The 8,727-nt window shown below is 38.0% G+C and overlaps 1 long non-coding RNA gene across 1 annotated transcript; it reads left to right on the top strand.

Annotated features, from left to right (window-relative positions):
- Positions 1 to 3,648: 3,648 nt before the first annotated feature.
- On the top strand, positions 3,649 to 8,181 carry LOC112843935 (uncharacterized). The gene is made up of 4 exons (XR_003216481.1): positions 3,649 to 4,288; positions 4,586 to 4,689; positions 7,255 to 7,405; positions 7,716 to 8,181. It is a non-coding gene; the product is annotated as an uncharacterized LOC112843935 (long non-coding RNA).
- The last annotated feature ends 546 nt before the right edge of the window (positions 8,182 to 8,727 follow it).

Here is an 8,727-nt window from a genome sequence, read left to right on the forward strand (position 1 = left end):
TTCCACTGCTCAAAAGTTGTGGACGACTCCACCCTCCACGCAGGAAAAAAGGTGGATAAAGGTCAATAAAATTAAGGTAATTAGATTTTCTATCCAAGCTTGCCTTGCTAATAAATGAAAAACAACAAAATTGTAACCATAATGTAACTGAAAATTGAATTTAGTACACTAACACGCAGCATTACTACTTTACTAATAAATAAAATGTGGTTACAGTAGCGCATTACTTTGGAACGCATTACACCCAACACTGTCACCAACATAGGATTTAATAATTAATAAAACTTGAGTGAAAAACAGATAGATGACAAAGGAATGGAATTTTCTTTTAAAGGTTTGTTGTATCCATTTAAAAATGTCAAGATTACAACTTGGTGAAATATGAATTGTCTGCTGCATCTTCTCATCAAGTGAAAACTTCCTAATCTCTTCTCTTTGCTGCAGATTCAAACTCTATTCCCTTCTCGCCTCTTTTCTTCTTCTTTTTTAATTCCTTCAGCTTCTCTTCCTCATCTCATTCTTAGAAGAAGATAAGTCAAGCAACTGTCAGATCACCATTGCACTGAAATTCAGAATTGAAACTCAGTGCTTAAAATGGCCGTCCGTGACTTTTCTCGCCCCCAGTTTGATTTGCAATATCATGCTCAGGAATAAATAGTTTTTCAAAATTGTGTTTACCACTTTTAAACTGACAGGTTCTTGGCCTTATATAAAATCCGCTGGCTTTTTATTTCAGCACGCCACCGCTTCTCTCATTTTCTGTTTTCATTTTAATGTTCCTCTCTCTCTCTCTCTCTCTCTCTCCATTCCTACTGTCACCTTATCACAGCAGGCATTGTTATGTTAAACAGACGCTTAGAACCTGCATGGCACCAAAATAAAAGCTGAGAGCCACTGTCTGCCTCAGTGTGAAATGGAGCTTATTATCTTTCTGATATCAGTTCAAAGTAGTTTACAAAGCTGTTAAAAGTTTAATTTTAGCCTGGCAAAATATTATGAGAGTAAGCTTGTTTTTTTTAAATTTTGCCATTAACTTGTCCAAGTCCTGCAGATTCACTGGGTTTTCTCCAGCGCGTACACACATATAGAGATTCCCTATTCTCCTGCTATCCTCCTGCTTGTTCCCACCATCTGGAGCCGATGGGAGTGATGTGCTGCGATCAGCTCCCTGGTGTAGGAGCACACAGGAGCACAGAGCGCAGCAAACTCTCGCCTCCCCCCCTGACATTTTGGAAAACCCTTGGCGAGCTTGACTTTAGTTGATTAATGATCTCGAGGGCTGCTGTGTTCACGGATGACACAGTCTCGTACAGTCACATGCGCTTGCATAGGTATGATGCAGGGTGATTAATGGAAGGGTTAATGTGATGAGAAAATAAAAACAGCAGTTTATTTGGTGCAGCAGGCAACATCTAATGCACGCTTTGGCCTTATTTATGCCACGCTGAAACTGAGACCAAAAGCGGAAAGTTTATTGGATATAATTTATGTGAACTTATTATTTTCTTTAAAAAGAAAAAGAAATACCTGCCCACATTTTAGGGAGGATTAAGTAAAGGTTAACTAGAGTTTTGCAGCAGAACATGCCATAACTTCAAGCAGCAACTTGTGGGGCTGAAAAAATAGGCCTATGCTGAAGACTAGAGCTCCTTGAACAGACACTGTTGGCATATATGGACATTACATTTTGGGTTGTCTAGACCACAATACTAAATTTTGCTCTACAATGGCCTGATATCCACATAGGAGGATATTATACTGCCACTGTTCTATTGAAATTTACAGCAAACATCTTCACATGTGGATCTCATTTTTCTCAGAAACAAAAATCAGGTACAAAAAAAAAATCACATAATTCTTTATTTTTACGTTCATCCGGTCTCAAAGAGCCCAAATAACAAAGACAAATTAAAAATGCATGCCATGAAAGAGTTCGAGTCTTAGGAGGTTAAGACCTGCTAGCTGGCTAACCGCCCCTGCCTTCCACTTCTCTTGGCTTTTACAGTGGAAAGCACAAACTATACATCTGTGCTTTGTATAGTATATGACTTATTATTAGCTAAAATAATAAGTCATATACTATACATTATACACAAGTAAATATCATGGATCATAAAGTGATACACACGCCCCGAGAGTCCATGTTTGCTAAATTAGCTGGTAAAGAAAATTGGCAAGTTAGCTACTTCCACTCATGATTTTGCTAGCGATAACATTAGCAAGCAGGACACATGGGTTATTCAGTTAGCTGTGACTTAGCAACATTAACTCCAGCTTTCCTCCTTCATAATAGGTGTTGAGTGGCTCACTGATGGGACACCTTTAAACTTATGTTATTGAACTGGATCTCTTAAACATCTTTGTACTGCTGGTGCCTTTTGAAGCATTTTAGATGGAACTAACATAACATGCTGTGTGGCTGGTTTCATCCAAGAAGTTGAGGTCCATTAACTAGCAGGTATGTGAGTTTTTGCAATACACCTCTATCTGTGAATGGAGCTTGCGATCCTAGCTTGGTAGCCTTGGATGATAAGGTAGCACCTCACTCTTCTGCCTCCAAAAAAGACTAAATTACTAATGTTGAAGCCTCTGAATGAAGAGTCCAGAAACCAGTGGGTGACATAACCTTTGCTAAATGCATCTGTCATACAGTGTTTTTTGGTAATATCAATGGTATGAAAATTGGACTGGGCAGATTCTTGGTTAGAAGCTAATGAATGAAAATGAGTGAGCTCATAAACTTGGCAGGAAAATGATTACAGAGGCTGCATTCGTCTTTTATACTGTATGCTTACATTCTGATTCTGATTTTAAATCAAGGTATATCGCCAGAGATTTTTTAAAAAGGGCCTTATTTCATATTTCCCTCACCTTTTAAAGTTGATTTTAAATGCTAGCTGCGTTTTGAACTGAATTCTGCAACATATGGAGCTGCTTCCATGTAGAGGTCAAGCTGCTGGGTCACAATTCGGTCATGTAAAAATAGTGTTTGTGGACTTTTGAAATAGCCCACTCATTTATAGCGATGTGGTGCTGTGCCATTATTACTGTGTTTACACCACTCTTGGAAGGGTAATACAAACATGTGTTATCGCTTGGCATTGTTTTACTTCACACATAATTCAGCTTTAGGTTGCAACACATAACAACATTAACAACACATAATGTAACACATATCTGAGAAAACAGATGCACTACCATATTTTAATATTATTATGTAGAAATACATATATAGTGTAAATATGTGTTTGTTTGAGTACATTTTAGCAAAAATGGAACACGTGACATTTCTTTTGTTATATATTTTTAGTGTATTTATCTGTGTGATGACTCTTGGCATGTTAAAACTGTATCTGGATAATGCTGCTTCTGTTTGGTTTCAGTCAAGCTCACTGTATGTCAAAAGATAAAAGTTTATATTTGGCACCAACACTTTCATACATACACAGATTGGTTGCAAAATGGCTTTCAGATGTGTAGCAAATACAAGCAGACGAAAGCACTGAGATCAGCTTCACTACTGGGACTGTGGCTCAGCTTCACTTGACCCAAATGTGTGTTTAGTAAGAAAGAAAATGAATGATTGAAAGGAAGAATGACTTTACTTATTTAAACAATATTGTTTTTATCTTACAGACTGGAATGCCATGACAGATTGATGACCTGTGTACCCTGCCTCTCACTCTATAAGAGCTGGGACAGGCTTTTGCAATCAGCTACAGGATGCATAGCTCACCAACTATGCATCTAACTATACAACTATGCTTCAAATAAGCTGAGAGCATCCCTTAAATGCACATTCATGCATTAGCAAAATATATATTACTGCGTGCTTGCACACACTTGTCTCCTACACGCACAGGCAAATAAAATCTGTGGTCCAAAGTCAAAAGGTCACAGAGGCCTTGATGTCAAAAGTCCTAAGCTTTTTCATCTGTCTGAAAGAGCGAGGTCTTTCCTGAATAATATTTAAATAAATTAGAATCCCTGATACATTGTATGGGCTTTTAAACACCCTGCTATGCAAAGGCAACATCGATCAACAGAAGCGACATATCTATCCAACTATAATGGGGTTTGGTGTTGGGAATAGACTGGGAAGTGTAATAATTCATTGGCGGGGAGGTGTTTTGCTTCTTCACGACAAAAGAAACCAAGCGTGAAATGAGATAACCTTATTAATACTTTGTGATATTAGCCAATGTTTTTGTGTCCTTCTTAAGTGTTGATTGTTATATTGCTTTGACAATGAGATCATCCGCGCATAAAGCCTTCAAGACCTTCTGAGGTGAGTTTTTAAAAAAGCAGCAATTAGAGTGCAACAAAGTGTTGAAAGAATTCACTCGATTTTTTAAAGAAAATTAGCAGGCAGCGATTTAAGGCTTACACTTGAGAATTGCAGTTAATCCACTGTCTTTCTCATTAGTTCAATGCTTTTTTACTGTACTTAACTTCTCTGACATTTGCAGCCCTATTAGGTTTCCTCTTTATATGACTCTAGAGGTATTATATAAGGGTTAAAACTTTGCTGTAAGCATTAAATAGAATCACCCAAACCTCCTGATCATCCTCCTCTGCTCCCCAGCCTCCCGCAGACAGCTTTACCCTGGGGCTAACTAACAAACGGCCTGTTCGATGAACCAAAACGACTAAATGACTTGTTGTTGCTGCGCCGTGCATCAAAGGCAGGTACATTTATGGCAGCCTAGACGATGGGGTTGAGGAGATAGGAAGGCACGCTGCTTGTTAGTGTCAGCCTGGCTGTGTACAAAAAAAGAAAAAAAAAAAAGAAATACCAAGGTGAGAGGATCAAGCGCCTGTCACAGGGTAATAAAAACAAACCGGAACCCAGCTTGTGCGAGAGGAAAGAGCGGGATACCGGCACGACCTTAAGGTTTCAACACTGAGGTTATTTTTATTGTCGCTGTTACTGATAGCAAGGTAAATGTCATGTTTTGGAAAAGAGCTGCCATTATCTCAGTCTTAAGGTTAACAGCAACAATGTGGAGCTTAAAGAGGAGAGTGGGTTCAGCAGCAGTGTGATGGTGGTCCTAATGGTGATGATTATTTTAAAGACGGGCTATATGTGGATATTTGCCTGAAGATGCAGTAGTAAAGCTAATTAGGCTGAGTAGTTTGGAGTCGCTGGAAAACAGTCGGTAGCAGGAGCCCGACAATTTCCCACCAGAGTGAAGTCAACAGTAGCCTCATCAGGTCGACCATATCGCCAGCTGCTCCAATCAATTCTTCCTGGTTAACACCCACGGCGGCACATAATGAAATAATTATAACTAGACGAGGAGAGTATCTTGTTGATTTGCAGAATTTTCAATCTCATTTGAAAAAGGGGATTAGCTTTGTCAGTCGCAACTGAAGCCTACACTAGCTCAATTACGCCAATGTACGACATAGAAAAAAAAATATATAAAAAACATTTTTAATTAATTCAGAAGATTAGTTATGATCTTTGAGATTGCATTTGTTAATGGAGTTATGGCACAGTGTTAGAAAAGCTCTCAGTGCGAGGGAGACCACTGCTCTGCTGAAGGCCTGCCTTTGTAAAATCCACCCTCACTTGATCCAATCAATTCTGGATGCAATGCTGAAAAAATATTGTCATCCATGCCAAGTGGGGGAGCTGAGTTTATTTAAATGCCTGATTTCGTTCCTGAGATTTCTGTACTAATTTTTTGTAAAAAGAAACAAAAACCACAGAGCATGACTAATCAGAATCATATTAAAATTCCAAACATCAAGTTTTTAATCTTCAAATTGTGGGGCTCAAGCATTTAAAAAAAGAAAAATAACTAGCTCAAGGGTAGCTTTTAACATCAGCCCTCTTTAGAGATTCCTGAGCTTTACTGTCAAGTACAAAGAGAACCTTTGAAGCTGTACAAGTGTTCTAAGCTTATATTTCTAGTGCTTTCTAAATTATCAGGTTTTCTCATATTCAAGATAAGTTTTTGTTTTCCTGTTTTCTGACAAAGTTATTCGCTTGCATGCATTAATTTACAATGGATAACACATGAAAAACAAAATAGAAAACTAGCCTGGAGGCACTCATGCATATATAGTAAAATCACTGAGCACACTAATCAAAGCAAATCACTGCTCTCTCTATCCTCTAAATTAAGAGTAATTAGTTAAAATTGTTGCCTTGCCTTTGAGAAGATGGAAAAACCAAAAGGCACCTTTGGCTGCTCCTTTATTTCCCAAGGGGTCACCACAGTGGATGGATCCACATATTTGATTTGATGGATATTTTACACCAGATACCCTTCCTGATGCAGGCTTTATCAACTGCTAGTAGGAGTGCAGTAGCTTGTGACCCCCTGAGGCTGGTTTGTGCCTCTTCCTGGAATTGAATTGAAGATCATCAGGTTGTAAGGTGAATGCGTTAACCACTACACCACAGAGCCATGGATAAACTGTTAAGTGTACTTGCTTTCATTCCTGTATATTCTTAGCATCTGGATCTGCCTTTCCCTCAGTGGATTCAAATTATCTTCACAGGAAACAATACAAGTGTGCCTGATTTTATCTTTATCTCTGTTCTTTGTTGACTCTCTTTACACTTGTACGGTTGTGTTGAGTTACACCCCACTGCTGCTTCGCAATTAAGGTGTTTAAGACATAACGTAAGTTTGCTTTATGTATTTATTTTTTAAGTTGTAGAGAAGAGAAAGTGCAGTTTTTAAAGAAAGCACATCAAATAAGGGAACTTACTGCATGCAGTAAGGGAACTTGCTTGATGTGCTAAGTTCAGTAAGGAAACTTACTTGGACAGCCACAGTGAGCTGATAGAGAAAGAACTGCAGGATAATAGCTGAACTACTGAATAAGGCAATCAGATTTTACTCTGCCTGGCTTCTGAGTAGAAACCTCGACAAAAATCAAATTGCAGTTCCTCCAATGACCACTTGGGGCTGACATAAAATGCCCAAAAGAAATAAACACGTTTACAGTGCAGTGAAATTTAATATTTAAGTATCAAATTTGCATTTTATAATTATAATAATTATATTTTTTTTTATTCAGGTGTCATCATTATATCATTGTAAATACATCACATTCTCCTTTTTGTTAACAAAAAAGTTTAAAAAATTGATTTTCATCAATACAATGTTTACAAGTGTTATTTTGTCTTGTTAGCATTCATCTGTATTAAAGACAATTGAACTAGTTGGCTGTCTGAAGAGTTTCTTTTGCTGCAAACTTCTTTTTTATTGTTGTTCTTTCTTTTTTTCCCAACAGATGATATCAGCATTCTATTTAAATTGCCACTGGACTTTGCAAACAGTGCATTAGCTAAAAAAAACTCTCAGTGCTACCCTGTCATCTACATATATCTATGAAGTCTGGTTTTGAAAAATGACTGAAATGCTAAACTCAACGCTTCAAAATGGTAAATCACAAAAAAACTAATAATGTCATGTTGGCTACATCCATCTTTTTTATATAGTCTATATAAAAGATGGATGTAGTCAGAAACTCAGTAGGAGCAGCAGAAAGGGATGAAAAGGGCCAATAGATTCTAAAAATGGAAAGAAGAAGATGAAGTTGCTGTAATGTAAACAAATTATTCTACTCAGTTGTTTTAAATACACTGCTGTATGCCCCCCATATTTTCCTTTTCTGTTCTGTTTTCTTATGAAAACTCCTTCACAAACAAACCTGATTTTTTTTCTTTCCTGTGTTTTGAAATCCCTGTGAAGATCTCTCCCACCAGAACTGCCCCGGCTGACTCTCCACACTGCTGCGGCGTTCCTGAATTCATTAATTCCAACTGGTCTCTTCTCAAACACCCTGCCCGAACCTGCGAAAGCCTTTTATTGTACAGCACATCCGCTGCTTTGTTTGTTGGCGATGTCCGGTGACTATTATGATGGAAGGTATTTGATTCTTACAGCTGCTTTTATGTAAAATGGCAGGGTAGTGCATGGCATGCCTGTCTTCAGAACAAACAACAGAAAGGTCCTGTCAAAAGGACAAAGCCTCTGGAGCTTCAACAGTTTGACAGACACTAGTATATGTTAGCAATTCTTCCTTACAGCTACAGCTAAAGTACTTTTTTACAATTATTAAATGTTGAATTTATGGAATATTTGGACAACTGTTCCTGCACAGTACAGTTTGCACAGAAAACGACAGATGTCTGACTGAGCACACATCTGGTAATGCCGAACAAGGAAGTGAGAGTTAACAGATGAATCTATGAGTGTGTGTGTGTGTCTGACCATGTGTTTCTCTCTCAGGGAGCATCAGAGTGCTTTATCCGTCATCATAAGGACAGAGGCAAAGGCTGCCGCAGCCAGGATACTCAGAGACACAGTTGACTGTGTGCTTTGGGGTTTAGGGATGTGGTGACAAAATATAATATATCGCCAGTATGAAAAATGTTGGAGGAGATATTTAAAACTGTCAATCAAATACGAATCTTGAGATGTGACTCTGATTTTTCTTACAGTGACATCACCTTGTCTTAAAAATTGTTGGGATTATGTTCCACACAAATGTCTTCAGTCTAATTTCAGGGTATAAATAAGTCAGTTCTGTGCTTTCAGTGCTGTGACTTGCCGGTGTGAGTTGGAATAGAAAGAGAAGCCCTGGAGTTACACAGATTTGAAGTTTTCAGGATCATTTATTTAAATTTTACACAGCTACTATACAAGTGTTGGTGAAAAAAGAAGCATAGCTTATTTCAGCCAGTGGAAAAAGAAAATATTT

The sequence above is a fragment of the Oreochromis niloticus genome, linkage group LG23 (genome assembly GCF_001858045.2).
Source record: "Oreochromis niloticus isolate F11D_XX linkage group LG23, O_niloticus_UMD_NMBU, whole genome shotgun sequence".
NCBI lineage: Eukaryota > Metazoa > Chordata > Actinopteri > Cichliformes > Cichlidae > Oreochromis > Oreochromis niloticus.